Source organism: Octopus sinensis, linkage group LG19 (genome assembly GCF_006345805.1).
Source record: "Octopus sinensis linkage group LG19, ASM634580v1, whole genome shotgun sequence".
In the NCBI taxonomy this organism is placed as follows: Eukaryota; Metazoa; Mollusca; class Cephalopoda; order Octopoda; family Octopodidae; genus Octopus; species Octopus sinensis.
Window position 1 is genome coordinate 33,588,944 of NC_043015.1, and position 23,939 is coordinate 33,612,882.

At 36.1% G+C, this 23,939-nt stretch overlaps 1 protein-coding gene across 9 annotated transcripts in view; it reads right to left on the minus strand.

Moving 5' to 3' along the window:
* Window positions 1–23,939, minus strand: part of LOC115222095 (disks large 1 tumor suppressor protein) — a 598,849-nt gene that overhangs the window by 358,661 nt on the left and 216,249 nt on the right. The gene's annotated exons all lie outside the window — the stretch shown is intronic.

Genomic DNA, 23,939 nt, shown 5'->3' on the forward strand with positions numbered 1-23,939 from the left:
TAGATACTGCCCATAGAAAAAGACAAGATGACCATACCTGGAATACTTTTGATCATTTCTCTAATTAGTCTGAATGCTAAAGGGTTAAAATTGCAGGCCTTAAGGTGGTGAGCTGACAGAATCCTTACTGTGCCAGGCAAAATGTTTAGCAGCATTTCAGTCATCTTACATTCAGAGTTCAAATCCCACAGGGGCTGACTTTGCCTTTCATCCTTTCAGAGTCAATAAAATAAAGTGGACAAAAGTTTTTGTGGCATTTATTCTAGCTTTACATTCTGAGTTCAAATACCACCTGAGTTGACTTTGTCTTTCATCCTTCCAGGTTTATTAAAAGTAACACGTGAGTACTGGCACCAAATGTAATCGACCTACCCTGTCCCACAAAATTGCTGGCATTGTGCCAAAATTTGAAACCAATATTGTTATTATTATTAGTTGTTGTTGTTATAAGAATATTCTTGGCAAGAGTTTAGAAGGAAGGATGATATGAAAAATAAAACAAAAAAAAAAACAAAAAAAACTAACAAATCATGAGCCAAATGAAGAAAAAAAAACCGAAAGTTAAAGATAAAAAAAAAACTGAAGCCTTATTAATGGTGTAAGTAGCAGAAATAAAAGCATTATCATCTTCAATGAGCAGTAAATACACTTCCTTTACAATAAATGGATGAAAGATGTGAGAGAAAAAAATTGACTTTATTAAGATGGATAAAGTAGATAGATGTTTGATAATAGCATAAGTTGTCACAGTCTTCTTCCCTCTCCTGGTTTCCTCTCAACAGGCTCATATCTTTTTATGCTTTGCTGTTCACTGATTTGTTTTTAGTTTTATATATGTATATATATATATATATATATATATATATATATATATATTATATATATATTATTTATATGTATATATATATACACACACACACATATACAGACACATATGATTATTCACACACACATACAAATATGAACGCATATGCACGCATGTGCACATACACACACAGATAAATAAAATTAAATGGATAGTGCATGAATGATCAATCTGTTGAATATAATATGGAAGGTAAATTACTTAGTAACACCTGGAGAAAGGTATATCTTATAGATCTCTCCTTCTCCATCTAACTAATTGAGATGATTTAAGAGATAATAATGTCAAATGATGGTTGATTGAAAGAGTTCTACTAATGGAATAAATAAATTCTTTTAGAATTGGTTAGCACTAGAATATCAAATAACTTATCATGGAAATTAGCACTAATTAATTTAAATTTCTAAGCAGAAAATTCAATACATATTTATGTATACGTGTGTGTGTATATATGTATGTGATGTATATGCAAAAGTATATATATACACACACACACACACACACACTCACACACACACATATACCTGCATGTGTGTATCAGTGTATGTGTAAAACAAATTAAAATGAAACCTAATTATTAAAGAAACATTTAATAAGGAAGATAAAAGAGAAGTAAAAAAAAAAAGCTCATAAATCTGTCACATAAATATAAATAAATGTTGAATAATTTGTTGTAATAAGAAAAATAAATATTTAAGGAAACGATCAAACGTAAAATTTAATTCAAAGAATAAAATCCTGTGATTGCAAATTTAGGAAAATCAGAAAGAAAAAAAAGTGAACTTCTGATAAAAGAACTTGTCATTAATACCACTAACTGGTCCATGGATGTGTTTAGATGGCACATCAAATATAGCACACAGTTAAACACCATCACACACGGATGTGTTTAGATCTTACACAGCACATAGTTTAATGCCATCACTAACTGGTTCTTGTGTTTAGTTTAGGTCAGTAGTTCTCAACCATCTTTTTCCTATGGACCCCTTTGGTTCCTAATTGACTCAGGTAGACCCCATAGTCATTCGAGGCTTAAAAAGACCCTATTATATTTTTATGATTCAATATTACTATCAACATGTATAAAAACATGGTTAAAACATTTTATGTATTGTCTAAGTACAACCAATCTATTGCACATAAATTTAAACAACGAAATCTTATGTGGACCCTGGTTGAGAATCACCATTTTGGGTGATAGGCTTCATGTACCACCCTATCTAACAATACTGCCTTTTGGGTACCTTAGGTAGTTTTTTGTTCTAAGTATTTAGACCAGTGTTTCTTAATCCCGATTTTTTTTTGTTATCCCCCCAGCCACTCTAATCCTTCAGCATTCAGATTATTCTGTCAAAATGCAATGCTTATTTATTCACATTTTGTTAAATAAATCATGCATTATCTTGTAGCTTTAAAATTTTGATTGTGTGATTGTTTAGTTTTACAATGACATTGTTGGGTAGGTGTAAGAGGTTGGATCTGGCTAGTTTGCACATTAAATAAGGAGAATATATAGGCCAGATATGGCTGGATTAAATGCTAAAGGGTTAAGTAGTTGTCATGCCTAGTGCCCAACAAAGTGGCGACTGAGGTATCACAATTAAACTAACTTAACATGGATAATTCATCAATTTTACTTAAAAGATGGAATGCATAAGCTTTTAACAGTGATATGATTAAAAAAAATGAATTAAGACAAAAGCTGTAAATTTACTTTAAACATTGCAAGTTAATGACTTTCCTGTGCCTGATGTGATCTCATTTTATTTTAATAACCATTACTAGTTGACTACTGAAAAGGTTGCAAGATGCAACAAAAATTTTAAGAAAATAAAAATAAGAAATAAGTGGAAATTTTACCAGGGCATGTGTTAAATTATAAGGCACAAAAAGAAAATGACTCTCCCCAGACACAACAGAATATGCTTCAACACACAAACTCACATAAAGAATCTTGCAAACCAAATCCCAAAATGAAACATTACTAGTTTTATTATGTGTATTATAATTACTACCATAGGTAATTACTACTAAAAGATGGGGAATAGGCCTGGATATATATATATATATATAAATATATACATACATACATACAGTATAGGTGAAATTTAGTATGTTACTTAACCATCACCTAAAGTATGCCCAGCATGACAAAATTATATACACAAAGTAATGTGAAGACAGAGGAATTCTAAGCAATTTCTTCTATTATCGGACTATCATCAGTTAAGTACATAGAGTAAGCACTGCAGTTGCATATAATGTGAGTATATAAGGTTTGTGTATGTGTTTGTATATGGAGTCAGTGTGTGTATGGATGTGCATGCGTGTATATGTGTTATTGTGTACATGTGTGTATCTGGGGTGAATGAATGTGAATATGTGTATATATTGTGGTGAATGTGTGATCATCATCATCATTTGACATCAGCTTTCCAAATTGGCATGAGATGGGCAAGGTTATAACGGTTGGACTCAGCATGTATCAGGAGGTACTGCAGAATGAGGTGGGTTTGGTGGGGGGGGAGGCATTTTGCTTGGCACGGAGGAGGTGGTGGCATGGATGTGTCAGTGGTGTTGGAAGCATTAGAGGTGTAATGATGACAATAATGATAAATGTTTCCCAGAAAATAGAAACAGTTTGATGGTGATCAGAGATCGACAAATAATTATAGAATAGAAAGGGGGGGGGGAGATAGTGGGGTAACACATACACTGAATGGGCAGCAGGTTGGAGGAGAGCAAAGGAGGGAGAAGAGAAGTGAGAGGAAGGGAAAGAGAAGTGGGATGAGTGGGTGGCTGACAGTTTGGTCTAACGAAATATTCTTTCATTTCCATTAGATCAGAATCTCAAATACTTGTTAGATAACTAAAGAGTTTAGTATGTTCATGTTAAGATCAATAAGTGATAGGGTGGAATCAGTGTCTGAGGAGATTCCATTAAGGGTGCAGGTGCAGTGGCTGAGTGGAGGGAGACAATCGGTTTGGATGTAATTCAATGACAAACATTGCATGTAAGCTTTGCACAAATTTCTCTCTTCAGGATGGGAGGAGAAAACATTGGTGAAATTGTTCCATAATTGGCAGAGAATTCTAAGTTTGAAGGTTTAAGATCTGAACGCTTTCTGATTTACCCTCACTGCTCTTTATAATCAATAAATCAATCATGAAGCCAATACGGAAGAATTAAGACCATAAAACATGTGATTGAAGGGTGAACACTCATGGACTGCACACATGTGAATGCACATGCACACACATACACACACACACACAGATATCCTCATCATCTGAAGTTGAAAGAAAAGCGAGAAATTAAGACGAAAATTAAGATGGCCAAATAAAGCTTTATAACGAGTCACATGATGGATATCTGCTTCAGATTCATAAATGAAATAGAATACTATGAAGCGAAGGTCAAAATTTCATGAACAAATGGAGATACAATAACTGCAGTTGTTGAAGTGTAGATGGATAGTAAATGCACGTGGCTTAGTGGTTTGGATATTCAGTTCACTATCATGAGGTATGGGTTCAATACCTGGTTGTGTCTTGAGCAAGACATTTTATTTCACATTGCTGGTAAAAGAGGTTAGCCTGGTCACATTGGGTCACATTGAATCTCTCTGAGCCCTATATTAACTCTCTAGCATTCCAAACCAGCCAGATCAGGCACAAGTTTTCTATCTCTTCGAAGTTCAAACTGGCCAGATTCAGCCTCTCATACATCCTAGAGTGTCACTCTAAAAAAATAAATAATCACATCACTGAAATGTCAAAGCTACCAATTAAGGCAGGATTCATTCCAAACATGGTGAACCAATAAGTAACACATTAGATAGAACTATCAGAATGCTAAGGCGTTAAGGGTATGCGTGTGTCTGTGGAGTGCTCATGAATTTCATGAGCAGGCTGTTCTGCTGAGTGGATCATCTGGAACCCTCATTGTTGTACCAGATGGAGTACCAGTTACGTGTGTACAGATGAATGAAGCAAGTACTTTTGTGCAACCATAAACTGACCAACATTACATATATTACTCACACATTGGGTTTTCAAGAGATGCAAACTTGTACATTGTTGTTATGCTTTAAAAAAAATATTCCTTCAGGTTATGAAAGTAATTCATGAAGATTTTGTTACATCTGTTATTGAATTACAGTTTATCAAAGTTAGAGAAACAGAATCACTGAAAGAAAAAACCATTTCCAAATGAATCAGATGTAAAAAACCAGAACAGAAGTGAGAAGACCTGTGTGGACAGATCAAAGTAAATTAAGCTGATGCATTTGGTCTTGGGATCATATACTATCAGAGGAAGTTTTACAAATTGTAGAAGGAATGTAAAACCATGTATTTCACCAAAATTGGAATTCTTTATTTTTTGCAGTGTTCCAAGACAGTTATGTTCTAAATATATATTGAAATATTTGAAAGAATCAAGAACGTAATGCTGGTTTTCTTCCATCTTCTATTAGCAAATGGCACAAAGTAAAAAGGAAAACCTTTAAAAATATACGAATAAAAAGGTTTACAAAATAAGAAAATTAAGAAAAAAACCTTCCATTTAATCTGATGTTATAAAGAATGGTTGGAAACAGAAGAGAATTAATAATAATAATAATAACAATTATTATTTCTACTCTAGGCACAAGGCCTTAAAAATTTTGGGGGAAAGGGGGCTAGTCAATTACATTGACCCCAGTGCACAACTGGTACTTATTTCATTGATTCTAAAAGGATGAAAGGCAAAGTTGACTTCGGCAGATTTGAACACAAAACATAGAACCAGAAGAAATGCCATGAGGCATTTCACTCAGCATGCTAACGATCCTGCCAGCTTGCCGCCATGATGATGATGATGGTAATAATAATAATAATAATAATAATAGTAAATATTTTTTCATTTGCCAGAGGGGTAATAATGGTAGTAGTAATAGTAGGAACAGCAACTTTGAAAATAAATTTAACTATCATGATTACTACAGTACTCATCCCTGCCACAGCCACTCCAACCACAGTATTTACAAACAAGAACAGTATTCCCTGCCATTAAAGCAACAGTACACTTAGTGGCTGTGTGGCAAGTAGCTTGCTTATGAACCACATGGTTCTAGGTTCAGTCCCACTGTGTGGCACCTTGGGCAAAGTTTTCTACCATAGCCTCAGCGGACCAAAGCCTTGTGAGTGGATTTGGTAGAAAGAAACTGAAAGAAGCCCATCGTATATATGTGTGTATGTATATATATGTATGTATGTGTGTGTATATGTTTGTGTGTCTATGTTTGTTCTCCAAACATTACTTGACAACCGATGTTGGTGTGTTTAGGTCCCCATAACTTAGTGGTTTGGCAAAAGACTGATAGAATAAGTACTAGGCTTACAAAGAATAAGTCCTGGGGTCAATTTGCTCGACTAAAGGCGGTGCTCCAGCATGGCTACAGTCAAATGATTGAAACAAGTAAAAGAGTAAATGTTTGATACTTATTTTAGCACAGTCCGAGTTAGGCAGCAAGACGTTACATGGCTTAGAATGTCTAGAGAGTAATACAGTGTATATAATTAGACAAATAATACAGTGTATATATTATACGACAACATACTACATATAGTAAGGTAACAGGCTGGCAGAATCATTAGCATGCCAGGCAAAATGCTTAGCAGCATTTTGCCTGTCTATGTTCTGAGTTCAAATTCTGCTGATGTCTAGTTTGCCTTTCACCCTTTCAGGGTTGATAAAATAAGCACCAGTTGAGCACTGGGGTCAATCTAATCAACCTATCTCTGCCCTGAAATTGCTGACCTTGTGCCAAAACTTGAAAGCAATATAGTCATACACTGTGTATACAGCAATACACAGCCAAACACTGTATACACAGCAATGCACTTAATACAGACAAATACGCTCTATACAACAATATACTATATAAACAGCAATACTCTATATATGAAGTAGTACATGGTCCATATTAGACAGCTACAAGTTATCTATAGTAATACACAGCACATACAGTGATATACTGTATATATTTGACAGTAGTATACTCTGTAGACAAAATTTCTCAGAGCAATTCAAACAATGAAGGTAACAATGCAGTCTTGTTGAAAATATATTTCCAAGAATACATAAGAAAAATATATTTCCTCCACTGAACCAGGAAGAATTGATTTCAAAATTTACAGCTTTGGCTGTCATTTTTTAGATCTTTAACAAGTTTAAACAGGGAATATTCTTTTTTATTTTAATCTTGACATCAGCTTTTATTTATTTTTTTTTTTTAACCAAAATAATAAACTTAATGTTTTACAGGATTTCCTCAAAATTCAAGAGAAATATTCTTTAGAAATAGCTGCTGCTAACAGAAAGTACTTTTCAGTCTAATGGCTTTTTTTTTCTTAGTTCGCTATTAGTGGAATTTCAGTTAAACATAGAAAAACAATAAAAAAATTTTTTTAAGTTTATACAGAAAGAAAAAGAACAATTCTCAAATGTGCTCTTTTACAGAACAAAATATATTAAACATTGTTTTTATTTTAGTTCAGGAGTCAAACCTTTTCATTTTAATTGAGGCCTCTTCTTTTTGTGGATGTTTCTCATAGCAGAAAATTTCAGTATTAAAATATTTATTTCTAAAACAGTTGTGACAAATCATTCATCTAAATTTTAAGGATCTTGTATAGGTTTTGTTGGTTTCCTCACTACCTTGAAGGCTCCTCAGGCATTAGCTTTGAAATGTCAGAAAGAAGAAAAGAAAGAAAATTGATTGAAAGAAGCAAAAGGAAAAACAACAAAAACACTACACTGAATCTATGAAAACGAGAGATATTGATCAGAAAAGACTGAAAAATCTTAGTAAAAATATAGAGTGAGAAACAGTGACTACAGAAGACATACTTAACAAGAGACCTACTCAAGCTTAACGGAGTGGGCTTCACTATTCTTCCTGTATAAGAATACTGCTATCAGATTAAAGCAGCTTCAGAGCTACTTACAAAAGCTAGTATCTCAGGCTACCTGAATGAAGCATGCTTCATTGCACATTTGTTGTTGAAGAATGTTATAAGTTCATGTTGCAATTCATTTATAGTTGAAATTAATACTTAATTTTAGTATTAAGTTCATTATACTCCCCCACCACCACCACCACCACTGCAGCTTTGTTATAACCCCCTCCTCACCTCAACAGCTGCAGCAAACTGGACAAGAAAAAAGTAACAACAAAAATCCTTGACCTAAATATAATTTCAATTATGAATTTTGCTTGATTAGAACAAGAGAGATAATGGTGGTGCTTTTAGCATTGTAAAACATTAAAGTTTACAGACAATTTAGAAATCTTTCATTAATGGAATGAATTTTCTCTGCCAAATCTAAACAATGTCCATAATGAAATATGAATGAGAGCCTATATTGTCAGTAAGTTCTCATTCTACTTGAATTCTACCAACAATGTATGGCACAGACGTGAACAAACACACATAGGGGGGAATCTAAGAGAAAATCTAATTAAAAACAATCTAGAAGCAAATGCCGACATGTTTTGTGTATGGAATACAATAGGGAGGATTTAGGGAGATACTGAAGAATTTTAGGGTTTCTAAGACATCAATAAAATATCTGAGAAGAAAATGGTTGTGGCAAAGGAAGATGTCCACTGGATATTTTATGTGTGACGAATTTGATGTAGAATGGGCTGCTACAACAACCCCACCCCCAGTACACACATATAAATATACCAACAGACAGAGTATGAATCTAATGTCGAACTGGACCAAGGCAACTGGTGACCAGTGATCTGGGTCCAAGCTTGCATTGATATGATATATTACCATAAAAGGCAGCTAAACAGAAGACACTTTATATATAACAAGGGAAGTTCTATTTACTACAGTTGACCTTATAATGAAAAGTAGTCCAGAGGGGAGACCTTATCTCGAAAGAATCAAAGAGAATTTTGTGAAGAAGCACAGCAAGACATTAAATAAATGTTATATCAAAACATATTCAATGAAAATTTAGAAAAAGGAAGTTAATTTTAAAATATCATTTGATATATTTTAAATTTAACAGCCAAGAGAAATTGATAGCTAGATAAAAGTCAGCCACAAATTGAGAGAGAGAGAGAGAGAGAGAGAGCGAGCGCATTCCACAAATGAACAAAGATTGGAATAATATTCCTTTGCTTTCAAAACAAGAATTTAAAGAAAGACAACTTTATGGCTGAGGCACAATTTCCCCACACAGTGTTGATATTAATGAATGAGGACAGTATTGGTAGAGTATCAGTGGGGTGGATGGTAGAACTGGTCGAGCATCAGAGAAACAATACCAGGCACTTTTCAGTTACCCATTCTATTTTCCAGTACTTCTAGAGACAACAACACCCACCTCCCATCATTGTTAACATTATCAATCTTTTATCTTTTATTTGTTTCGGTCATTAAACTGTGGCCATGCTGGGGCACTGCCTTGAAGAAAGTTTAGTCAAATGAATCAACTCCAGTAGTTTCTTTCTTTTTTAAAGCTTGGTACTTATTTCATTGATCTCTTTTGCCGAACTGCTAAGCTACTAAATCCACTTACAACACTTTGATTGGCCTCAGGCTATAGTAGACGACATTGACCCAAGGTTCCTCGAAGTGTGACTGAACCCAGAACCATGTGGTTGGGAAGTAAGCTTTGCATGGGTCAGATGGAATTTACTGAGGAAGATTTCCTACAGTTGAATGCCTTCCTTGAGACCAAGTACCACCTGTTTCCAAGTAAGGTGATATTTCTGGCCCGACAGGTTTTCATGGAGGATTAGAAATGAATGACACTGCTTATAGTGATATACCTTTACAGCTGCACTGCATGATTAAGACACACACAAATGTATGTGCATGTACACACACACACACACACACACACACACACACACACATGCTTAATCACACCAGGCTTTTAGTTCCTGTCAACCAAATCCACTCCCGATGCTTTTGTTGGCTTGGGTACAAAGTGGAAGACACTTGCCTGAACCTAAAACTCTGTGGATGGAAAACAAACCTCTCAATCACAAAGCCATGCCTGTGCCTCCTGAGTCAATGAAGTAAAGTACCAGTAATATGCTGGAGACCAACCTTCAACCACCGTCCTTGCTACTTAGCCCTATGCTAATGCGTAGTTGAAAATGTTGAGATTTTCAAGTGCTAAATGTGCAACCCTGTTGAAGCCATTTCCCCTCACTTGCATTGCAATTATTCTTTGGAAAGCCATGAATACACAAACATTCCTCTTCTCTTTAGGTTTTGGGCTGACATAAGAAATGATATAACAACATTGTCCTTCTGTGAATGTATGAAAACCTAACCAAAATCACCACAAAAACATTTGGCGAGATTTGCTGCATCAGAATGGTAGATTAACCCCTGTTGGCATAAAAAAAATGATAAAGTTGGGGTACGAGAACAAGGCAGAGTGATGATGATAAGAGAGGAAAAGCAGGCAACAGTTTAGCAGAAAGAACTGGTGCTTCCGTTCCAACAGAATGTCAGTTTAAATGAAGAAGAAATATAAATATAAAAACATTTTTAACATATTCAGGAGCTTTGGAATTGTATGTTTTAAGTGTTCGTGCAGTGTTCCATTTAACAAGGCACCTCCCCCTCATGCACCGACTGTTGTCAATACTCACTGCTGCACGCCTATTCCAGAATCTATGCAGATTTCTTTCAGAGGAGAAGGGGAATAACACACACACACACACACCGCAAAACAAAAAACGCACAAACATGCACATATACGTTCATACATAGACATTCGACATTAATGGAATTGTCCTGTAAGTACACCGGGGAATAACGGAGGCAGTTGGAAACGTAATTCTTTAAAAACCTAACAGTAAAGAATCGTTGTTATTCTTTTCGACAGCCCTTTGGTAAATTTGGTATGTTTCAGCAGGTAAGACGGAGGAAAATAAAACGAAAAAAAAACAACAAATATAGCAAATACAAAAATCTAAACTTATTGTAGTTAATTGTTCTTGCAAACACAATAACAGAGAATGGTATGAATCAATTTAGATATTTCAAGACTTTCACCAATATCGAAATTTAGCTGAGAAGGAATAGATATATATGCATGTGGAGATGTGTGTATGTATGTATGTATGTATATATACATACATATACACATCCCCACAGACATATACACATCTCCCTACCCACACACATGACCATAGTCAAGTGAATGAAACAAAAGAATACATACACACACAAGTGTATATACATTCATATATACAAACCCCTACATATATAGACACACAACTACACACACATTATATATATATACATAGATACATATGCACACATATATATACACAAACATACAAACACACCTATATGTATACCTACATATACATACCCACATATATACACACACACACATATATATATATACATACCTACATATATAAACACACACACACCTACATATATATATATATATATATATATATAAACACACATGCATATATATATATATATATATATATATATATATATTATATATATATATATATATATATATATATATATATATATACACACACACATATACATACCAACATATATATATACATATATACACACATACATGCTTACACACATCATCATCATCATCGTTTAACGTCCACTTTCCATGCTGGCATGGGTTGGACGATTTGACTGTGGGCTGGTGAACCAGATGGCTGCACCAGGCTCCAATCTGATCTGGCAGTGTTTTTACAGCTGGATGCCCTTCCGTATGCCAACCACTCAGAGTGTAGTGGGTGCTTTTACGTGGTACTGGCAACAGCCATGCTCGAAATGGTGTTTTTTACGTGCCAACTACACAGTAGCCAGTATAGTGGCACTTGCAATGACCTCACCCGAATATTTTTAATGTCCAACCGGCCCAAGTGCCAGTAAGGTGACGTTGGTAATGATTTCGCTCGAATGGTGCTTTTTACACGCCACCAGCACGGAAGCCAGTCAGATGCTCTGGCAATGATAACACTCAGATGGTGTTCTTAGCGTTCCACTAGCACGGATGCCAGTCATCAAATTTGATTTTGATTTCGATTTCACTTCCTTCAACAGGTCTTCGCAAGCAGAATTTAGTGTCCAATGAAGGAAAGGTATGCACAAGTGGGCTGGTTACATCCCTGGAATATACCATGGGTTATGGTCTTCATTTCTTGCAAGCTTATGAATGTCCTCAGCAGTCACGGCCCATGTTTCACTACCATGTAGCATGGCTGTTTCTACACATGCATCATACAGTCTACCATTTACTCTGAGTGAGAGTGCCTATGTAGGTGGCATGTAAAAAACACCATTTGAGCATGGCTATAGCCAGTACTACCTGACTGGGTCTCGTGCCGGTGGCACGTAAAAGCACCCACTACACTCTCGGAGTGGTTGGCATTAGGAAGGGCATCCAGCTGTAGAAACACTGCCAGATCAGATTGGAGCCTGGTACAGCCATCTGGCTCAACAGTCTTCAGTCAAACTGTCCAACCCATGCCAGCATGGAAAACAGATGTTAAATGATGATAAACACATATACATACCTACAGACACACACATATATATATATACATACCTACACACACACTCACCTATATATATATATACATACCTACACACACACTCACCTATATATATATATAATATATATATATATATATATATATATATATATACATATATATGTATATACATACATACCTACACACACACGCATATATATATATATATATATACATATATATATATATAATATATATATATATATATATATATATAGGCACACACATATACACACACACACACATATATATATATATATATGAAATAAATAACATGCTTTCCATGAATTAAAAAAAAAAGGTAACAAGAAAAAATGCAATCTATCCCAGTGAATCAGTAAGGTATTTCCAATAGGTATAAAAGGTTTCTGTTACTGGGAATGATTCTGAAAATAGATTCCTTGAAACCAAGTCTTGTTAATTGGAGATGGAATTTCCAATAACAGTTACTGTACAACAGGATTCATGGACACTATCAACAGGTAAATAGTTATAGTGAAAGATAATCCTTTCATGGTATATTTAGCTTTTCTTGACCAATTATACCCCTATTTTTCAGTGAGTTGATGGACCCTTAAAATGTTTTTTACCTATTTGCATGTTTTATTCATTTATTTATTTTGCAGAAAAGTGTTGCAATATTCTAAAATTTAAAGTGGGTGAGAGATGCCCCCAAAGGACCACCTGTCCCAGGCTTTACCTTTGAGAGAATGAGACCCCAATGCAAAAAGCTAATGAATCACTGGCCAATCACAATGTGTCCCTTTTCTTCACAGAGAGGCCTGTATCCCCTCATGGTACTTCTTTGCAGCTAGAAGGACTGTGTGTAACACTATGGGATTTACATTGTACCAATTCACTTAGATGTATCATGTACAGGTACCAAACCAAGTGGGAATGATGTTAGCTGGAATACACCTGCTGACTATCCAGGGGACATACATCTTTCATTCATTTGAATATAGAACAGTGGACATTCAAAACCTTCCAAAACTGGAAATATTCACAGGTTCGACATTTCATCTCTGCAATAAAACTGAAACTATGAAAGTTGCATCAACAGATTTTCATTTCTGTCTGCCACAGACATGTTTACCTCAAACTAGCTAAGAGTCATAGGAAGGAATAAGAAAAAAACGAAAAAGCTGGGCCTTACAAATACACTAGAAGGGCTGTAAACTGAGCCTTACAGCTACACTATGGCCTAAAGCTTAATATTAACCATAAACTTAGAATATATCATAAGAATATCCATAGAAGTTAGCTTCCATTGGCAATATTGATGAGGTTATGATCAACAGACCAAATAACCAGATGGTATAGAAGACAAAGAGAGGACAAATAGAGAAGATGATATGAGTACAGAGACGAAGAAGAAAGAGAAGTGTGCATGTGAGAGAGAGAGAGAGACTAAGATGTGTGTGAGACAGAGAGAGATACAGAAAGACTAAGATGTGTGAGAGAGAGACGTGGTTTGAAGAAAGTGTTTGGCTTAGATATCTAAGTGTGTGTGAGTATAACTGTCCAAATAGTAAAATTACATGGAACTATATTGATTTCCAGCAGAGAAAAGGCATCCATCAGTAGAAATCATGTTCTATCAGTGAGGTGAGAAGATCAGAATGACGTTTCATTGGAGAAGGTGGGTGGAGAAGGTGGGGGGGAAAGAACATGCAAAAACATGGAGAGAGGGAAATTATGAGAAGAAAAATCAAAATCTATATTTACAATAAATTGTGTGTGTGCATATATATATATATACATATATATAGTTGTGTCTATGTGTGTGTGTGTGGTGTGTTGATAAACAGTAAGAAAATGACATAAACAGCAAAAAATGTCTCTGAATGTGTCTCAGAAGAAATGAACAAAAAGCTGAAATGGAGCATCGGCAGAACAAAGACCTTGATTATTCCAAAAACTGTTTGTTGTTTCACCATTTTTACCACAATTCTATAAGATAAAAAGAACACAGACTCACCTCCACCCCAAACACACAATTTAACAAATTTTTACACAGAAGAATCCAGAATTTTTCCATCAAGACTATTTTCCTCATCTTGTTTTCACTGAGTCTCAAATTACTAAAATACTCTGGTGAGGTTTTACAGAGGAGGAGGAGGAGGGAGTCTGAAGAGCACATTTTCATCTTTGTTGTTTAGTTTGAGATTTTACTTCTTTTATTCTTATTCTTCTGATAATCTGATTTCGTTAGATGCAAGAAGTGACACTGACCGAAACTCAGAGTGCTTTAATCTGCTTAAATGTGTTTGACAGATTGGTCATCTGACAGGTTTATATCATTTTCAATGAATGCAAATGTCTAGCACAGAATCAAAAGCAACAACAACAACAACAGCACCACTACCACTGAAATTAATAATACCACCAACTGCATGTAATAATGCCAACAACAGTAATAGATCTACTTAGATATGACATGCCAGGGACACGTAAAAGGCACTCATGCTGCTGACATGTTAGAGGCACCCATGCTGGTGACACGTTAGAGGCACTCGTGCCAGTGACACATAAAAGGCACCTGTGCTGGTGATACATTAAAGGCACCCATGCCAGTGTCATGCTTACAGCACCCAGTACACTTTATGGAATGGTTGCTGTCAGGAAGGGCATCCAGCCATAGAACCCAAGTAAAGACAGACTGGAACCGGGTGCAAGCTCTCTGGCTTACAAGTTCCAGTCAAGCTATCTGACCCCATGCCAGCATGGACAACTGGCACTAAATGATGACGACGATCAGGAATTAACAATACCAATAACACCATTACTAATACCAACAATACCTTAATAACACAACCATCATCGCCAACAACACCACCACTACCACCATCACCAACAGCAATAATATGACCAACAACACCATTACTACACCATAAATAATCAACACAAACAATAACAGAAACAACAATAGCAACAACACCACTACCAGCAACAACAAAGCAATGCAGACAATAAAGATAATGAAAGTTGATGGAATTTTTTGAGTTGAGAAAATGTGATTAGAAAACTATGAGATTAATCAAAGATGGTTGCAATTGTTGAATGGAGAATGTAACAGCATCGTTTGTTGCAACTGTGTATCTGCACATTGAGTCTTTTTACTCTGCTAGCTTCATCATGCAGCAGAGCCAATCACAATAAAGTGCACATAATCTACCGCACACTAATTAGATGTAATTATATAGTAAATGTGCAGATGCATATCTGCAACATATTGCATCAAAGATTTGAGTAGGTCTGCGGTGTTTTTAGATGTGGCAATATCACAGAGTTGATTGATAGTTTCAGAATATATAAACACAAACACATATAAGATATACAGATATGCACTTAATATACACACACACACATGTCAACTGCAAGACAATGCAGCGGTACCACCAACTGCACCACCCACAAATTTCAATGGTATGGTCATGTGATGTTAGTGAAAGGAAGTGAAGAGAGGTTGGTGGTTGCGTTATGGACATGTGATGGTAACTAGTGTAGAGGTAGGTGATGGCAGTACGGACCAGTAACAGTAGTGAATGGTAGCTAGAGCAGAGCTTGGTCAGTGAAGACTAACTGTTTGCTATGTTAAAACTAACAGACAATCGAGAGAAGGAAAGAAAGATGGCTTTGGAAATTGTTCCAATTAATGCCATCAAAGAAAAACAAACCAAAAAGCATGTTGGATGATACTAATGATGATAGTAATGACAGCACAAATCACAAATGCAGAGGAACATACGCACATACATACATACATACATACATACACATACATACATACATACATACATACATACATACACATACATACATACATACATACATACATACATACACTTACTGATATATATGGTGCACAAGACTATACAATATCATTTGTGTATAATGAATAGGGAGTTAACAGGGTTGTTGTTAATTTAGCTGGAAGATGTTACCAGCCAGGGTGGGGAGTACCGAGGAGAGAGAGAAAGAGAAAAGAAAAAACCATTGAGGCGCTATTAATTAAAGGGAAGTTTCATGTAAGACAGGTACGTTAACGAACAGGTAACAAAAAGGCCTGGAATTATGTAGTGCCTAACGATGGTCAAATTAGTTAAACTAAAGCTGTAACATCTGAAGCGGGAGGAAGAAAGGGGAACTGAAAAAGAAGAAAGACTGATAAATGAAATAGCGCTTACGAGTTTCCATTAATGAGAAATGTGGAAGAAAGAAAAAAGAGTGGAAATAACCAATAAGTATAAACTAAATGACTAATTTAGAAATGGGTGGGGTTTTTTTGCTTTTATCTCTTTTAAAGTGCTACAACATGGCCTCAGTAGTGACCAAAACAAATAACAGAATAAAAAGAAAACTGATGAGGTGTACGGCAAAATAAAATGACCAAAGAGGCAAAGTAGTGAGTTGTTTATTTATATGTTGACCATTCAAAACCATCCTAAGTGTATTGCTGTTGTTTAGGCACAGGACAACTCTACGGCCAAAGATGTTCCAAATAGTCACATCCTGTCTTTTATACATACATACAGCACAGACTATGTTTAAGATGGTCAACTGCAATGTCTGCAACATGTAACTGCCATTTCTGTTGTATTCCTCAGCAACAACCTTCATCCTTCATCACCTCACTTCATAACATCCCTTCATTTAATGAAAGGGTAGGAAAAGGGTAGCAGCAGGATGGCCATTTTTATCTGCAGAGAAATTTTAAGATAGGCACAGTAGCTGTAAGGTTAATTTACTGAACTTCTTGATGCTGTGGTCATCAGTTCAGATCTTATTGCAGCCAGTGTATGAGTGACTCCCTTCAGCAAGGTCCATAACTCTGCTCTGTCCAGCTAAAGGAATACAAAGCCTCAATCCTACTTTACAGTTGAGTGGGGAGAGATAACATCCCTGCTATAAAAACAGCTGTTTCAATATTTCTCTATCTGTGTGTGTGAGCTCACTCATGGTTCAGTGGTTAGTGATAAGGACATCACCATTTAGCTCTAACAGCAAATGTTCCAACAATATATATATATATATATCATCATCATCATCATATATATATATATATATATATATATATATATATATATATACATACACATACATACCTCATTATAAAAGAGAGAGATAGGGGTAAATGTGTGATGGTGACTGAGGAGACTGTGAAATGGGTTACTTGAATGAGAGTCCATGGTATAGGTGTATGTGCATGAGAAGGGGGAGAGAGAGAGAGAGAAAGAAAGAAAGGTAAAACGGGTGTAGGAGTAGAATGGACAGTTAAGTATGATTTATTGATATAATAAAACTCAATAACCACAACATTTAATGATCTGTTGTCACTGATAGCCTCCTACACTACCACCGCCACGATTATTACATCATATACTCTCTCTCTCTCTCTCTCTCTCTATTACATCACGACCACAGCCACGACTATACACCAACATCATATGACTATCCCCACACCACCAACACCACCACCACACAACATCGTCCATATATAATGAGTGTTCTTAGTCAATTGGAAATTTATATGTAGCTCTGTGTGTGTGTGTGTGTGAGAAGATTGAGCCATGACAAGAGAGAAAGAGAAAACAAAAAGAGGATGATGAAGAGGGAAAGGAAGAGAAAGGCTGAGAAATAGAGAGATTGGGAGCCTTCACTGCTGTCATTATGATTATTAATGTAAGAAATCATTCGTAGTATTGGCAATGGAATTGCAGAATAGTTAAGAGCATAGAAAAAAAATGCCCTGGCATATTTGCTCCAGCCCTTTATGTACGGAGGTCAAACCCAACCAAGGTCAACTTTGCCTTTCATCTTCTCAAAGGTGAATACGATACAGTAACTAGTCAAGCAGAGGGGTCAATGGACCAACTGCCATCCCTCAGAATTTACTGACCTTGGACCTAAATTATGAACACCATCACTTTTAGCAGTGTTGTTAGATTTCTGAATTTGAGGCATTGTCAAAAGTGTGTATTCACAGCCACTAACACTGCTTGCTTCATGTTCTTGCTTGATGAGGCTGGAGTCATCCTAGGTTAATAGCACCAAGACACCATCATGCAGAGACAATCATGCAGGGCCACCAGTGCTCTCTATCACTGGCAGCCCCATGTCAGCCCCTCTGCATCTTCCAAGGTGACGTCGAGCCTCTGGAGTCCTTTCCCAATCATGTCCAGCCATCTTGTGCGGCACCTGCCTCAAGCCTCTTCCAACCTGCAGCTGCTGTGTCGAATGAGAGTAAAGCCCTGGTAGGATGATCTGGTGGGAGACAAAAGATGTGTCCATAGCAGCACATGCAACAGACAGCTATAAGGTTTACTCATGTATATTGGTGGTGATGACAAATTTCATCGAAGCACAAAACAGAAATGCTTCTGGTGTTCCCACTGGCCACTGCTAGGATCATTTTTGTCTCCTTCTGATATATATACTGTGTTCTTAAACATAGCATGTCCATAAGACATGTAATTTCTGGACAAATACAGCACCAAATTCACCTTTCAACAATGTATTTATATTACGTATGATACATAAAAAGCTATTTTAATCTAATATTGCTTCTGTTACAAGTGACACACACAGATACAGACATGTGTATGTGTGTTTGAATGCAACAGAGAATATTTTAAGAATATAGGTATTTGGATATTTAATAATGTAGGAATGTAGAACATCTCAGAAAAGTAGAATGTAAAATATTTAAGATCACAAGGAATGTGGTATCTCCAGAAATATAGTAAAAACATTAGAAGGTCGATAAATTCTTTAGTTTAAAAGATATAAAACAAATAATTCTTAACCCTAAATTGAACACATAGAAAAAAAAAAAATAATCTTCATCAGGAAAACAATTAAAAAGGATTGGCATTTCTTAGAATAATCTTTGATTTGTTTTCCATTTTATATTTTACACATAGTGGGGAAAAAAATATATATAAAAGAAGAAAATTTCAAAATTGTTTCTTTTTGTAGAAATTTTTGAAAATCTATTTTTTTTCCCCCACAATTTCAAAAGTGAAAAAAAAAGTCTAAATAAAGAAACAAACACAGAACTGTTTTCTTTTATTCCTAAATTGGTGCCGATGTTTACTTAGAATGCTGGTTAATCATCATATCTGCTTTGAACATGAGTTTTTATCAATAAGCACTCAATTCAGCTATGGAAGTGAAATTGTGTAAGTTTTTGAGTGGTGTTGTCAATAAAAGATGGGTAGTTGTAATGATTTTCTCAAAGTTTAACCAGAGAACATTAAAAAAAAATAATCAATTTAAGGATTTATCATATTTTCTTAGCAACATTTCACCAAATATTGAAGATCAAGGATGATGGAATGGGACAAGAGCTGTAGCGAAACAAACAATATTTAAAAAGGATTTTAATAATACGATGAAAGCCACAGAAATGGTTTACTTCATCAACAACAGGGAAGAACGTATATTGGAAGAGGAAATTGTTTTATAAAGTAATTTAAAAGCCGGATTTGGAGAGCAGCCAGAACAAAGAATCTTGTGAGGTGTCAGAAATGATGAGATGAAAAAGATAAATAATCTGACAAACTGAAAGAAAAATATAAATCAAGGAAGAAGATTGTCTTAAGTGACGTTAAGACACAACTGTCACCGTGGTGTAACACTAAGTGTAACTGACAGCAGTAACTATGACAACTAAAACTGGTCGAGTTATAGCTCACTGTAACGGCAGTCGTATCTGTGAAACGGACATTAAAATATAGATGTGACACAGAGGATGAATGCAACACAACAGTAACACAATAGTAACTGTGGCTGTAAAATTTATTATTATGACAACATCTACATGGTTATGGAGGCAGCTAGAAAACGCAGTGAAATCTCAAATCACTCTAGTGTCATGAAAAACAGGCATAGCATGATGAACATACAGCATGTCTGGGAAAATTATAATAAAAGTCTTATATTGAGAAACACAATGATATTGTTAGAGTGGATAGGAAACCCTGATTTATGAGTTTGTAGCCCAACAACTAAATCACTGAAGCACCTCATTTCCAATAATAATAATAATAATAATAATAATGATGCTGGTCTTTTCCTAGGATTACAGCCGATGAAAAGACCAGGCAAGAGCTGACTGTTGTCTAATCATGGATGATCTACAGCTCTATGGCAAGATTCAAAAGATTTGGATAGCTTTGTCTTTAAGTTTAGTTCAAATCTTGCCATTCTTCATACTAGCCATGTACTGGTTAGCTATCTCCTGGTCTTTTCATAGGCTATAATCCAAAGAAAAGACCAAGAGGATGGTGGTGGTGGTGGTGATGATGAAGAAACAAGTAAAAAGATAAAAGATACAGTAAAAGAGAATCTCTCTGTGACAAATGCTCTGTACCAATGTCAGAAATCATTATTATATTTATTATTAGCATCATCATCATCATTAAGGCAATGAACTGGTGGAATCGTTAGTATGTCAGGTAAAATTCTTAGTAGCACTTCTTCCGTCTTTACATTCTGAGTCCAAATTCTGCCGAGATCGACTTTGCTTTTCATCCTTTTAGAGACTATTTGTAATGGTGTTTTCTCTTCCACCACACATCCTTCTTTCAGGCATGATGACTTCCTTATCCATGTTCTTCCCCATTTACCTTCTTCTGATATATTGATCCTGTGCTGCTACAATTGAGCTTTCTGTCTCTTTCTTGACCACCCCTTACTTTAGCCAATAAAATGACTTCCCATCTTAATGTCCTTTGAAACTTTGAAATAGTCTCTAAAAGGATGAAAGGCAGAGTCGATCTCAGCAGAATTTGAACTCAGACTGTAAAGACAGATGAAGTGCAACTATGAATTTGGTCTTTTCTTTGGATTATAGCCTATGAAAAGACCAGGAGATAGCCAAACCAGTACATGGCTAGTATTTACTAACCCATGAAGAATGGCAAGATTTGGTGCTTACAATCTAAACAAGTCATGGATATTGGCAGGACTAATGTTAACAAAAATATAACATATATACTATATCTTTCGCCTATTACTTATTTCAGTCATTAGACTGCGACCATGCTGGGGCACTGCCTTGAGGAATTTTTAGTTGAATGAATTGACCTCAGGACTTACTTTTTTGTTAAGCCTGGTACTTATCCTATCGGTCTCTTTTGTTGAACTGTTAAGTTATGGAGGACATAAACACCAACACCAGTTGCCGAGCAGTGGAGGGAGACAAACACAGACACACACACAACAGGCTTCTTTCAGTTTCTGTCCACGAAATCCACTCACAAGGCTTTGGTCAATCTGAGGCTATAGTAGAAGACACTTACTCCAAGGTGCCATGCAGAGGGTCTGAACCTGGAACCATGTGGTTGGGAAGCAAGCTTGCCTGCATCTGTATATTAACATTGATAGAATAAATTTAGGGAGGAATGATAGGGGAGAGTGAATGAAGTAAACAGAGAAATTATAACATCCATACCTTTCCTCCTCAAGGAGACTAGAGACAACAACCACAGTAAAAGGGTTAATAGTGGAGTAGGGGTGGACACAGAGCCCAACCTAGGACCACTCTCCCCACAAAGTACTCATCTATCTATGGCATTCACACAACGGGCTTAACACAGACTAAATTAAGATGAAGTGGATTAAATACAACAGTAACAACAATGGAATCAATGTCAACATCAATAACAACAACAGTAAAAAACAATAAAACAACTAATAAGAAAGTTAATGAATGTAACAAATTATGGTAATGAAGGCAAGCAGGTGCTTATCAAATTATTTAGAGATCTCTTTTGGTCTCTCTTTCTGATTGGTAATTCCTTTAAGTAGTGGCAGGCAAGAGAGGGAGGGGTTGCTGTGTAATGATTACTGGGGTGGGGGTGGGGGGCTATTTTTTGTTTACATCAGGGAGATTGCAGATGTACTCAGAGGGTTTATGTGATAGTCAGGAAAGGTTGTGGTTGTGGTAGTAGTAGCGTAGTGGTGTTAGCGATAGTTGTAGAGTGGTGCTTATAATGGCTGTGATGGCACCTAATGTAAGGGGTGTGGCACGTTTAAGAAATAACAGTTGGGTGTATACATGACAAGATGATGGAGTGTATACAACAAACAATATAATATTGGTTTCAAATTTTAGCACAAGGCCAGCAATTCCAGGAGAGAGATCAAGTCGATTACAGCAACTCCAGCGCTCAACTGGTATTTATTTTACTGAAAGGATGAAAGGCAAAGTCAACCTCGGTGGAGGATGAGCTCGGACGAACCACACTACGTAATAATGATCTCAAATTTTAGCACAAGGCCAGCAATTTTGGAGGAAAGGTAAGTTGATTAAATCAACAACAGTATTCAGCCAGGACTTATTTTATCAACCCTGAAAGGATTAAAGGCAAAGTCAACTTTGGCAGAATTTGAACTCAGAACATAAAGATGGATGAAATACCACTAAGTATTTTTGGCCAGCATGCTAATGATTCTGCCAGTTCGTCACCTTACCAATATAATATTGCATGTATGACTGCTATCTGTAAGTATTGTACTAACAGTACCACCAATTTACATCTGCTTGACATTATAGAATGAGTTGGACTGACTGTCACAGTCATAGACTTTTCCCAAATCATAGATAGGTAGCTGAATGGATGATATACATTATAGAGGTTTCTCCATCATCACAACTATCATTATAATTCATTCCCAATTTTTCCCTAGGCCCACATTGGTTAAACAGATCTTGCCCAACACAGCAGTTTACCACTTGTCTATTTTCTCCTTTGACAGATTTGGTCTTTTCTGATTAGCTTCTTCCCCTCCTGGGTCTTCCTCTACTTCAGGTACAATCCACTTGGATAAGTTAATATTTTTTTGCTCAAATCTCACTCTCCTGCATCTCTGCTAAATGCCCAGACCATACATGGTTGTGTGGTAAGAAGTTTCCTTCTCAAGCACATGGTTCCAGGTTCAGTCCTACTGTGTGACACCTTGGGCAAGTATCTTCTTTTATAACGTCAGGCCAATCAAAGCCTTGTTACTGGATTTGGTATACAGAACCTGAAAGAAGCTCATTGTGTATTTGTGTGTACATATGTAAGTCTACATGTGTGTGGGTGTGTGTGTGTATGTGTGGATGTGTGTGTGTATTTGTGTGTACATATGTATGTCTACATGTGTGTGTGTGTGTGTGTGTGTTTGTCTCCACACCACCACTTGACAACTGGTGTTAGTGTGTTTATGTCTCCCTAACTTAGCTGTTCAGCAAAAGAGACCAATAGAATAAGTACAAGGCTTTAAAAACTAAGTCCTGGGGTCAATTCATTTGACTAAGAATTCTTCAAGGTGGTGCCCCAGCATGGCCACAGTCTAATAACTGAAACAAGTAAAAGATACCAGTGCCGCCTCCTCCATTCCATACTAGATTTCTCTTTTACCCAGTTTTTCTCTCAATTCCTTTATACTCCGTTGTTCTCACATCCAGCAAA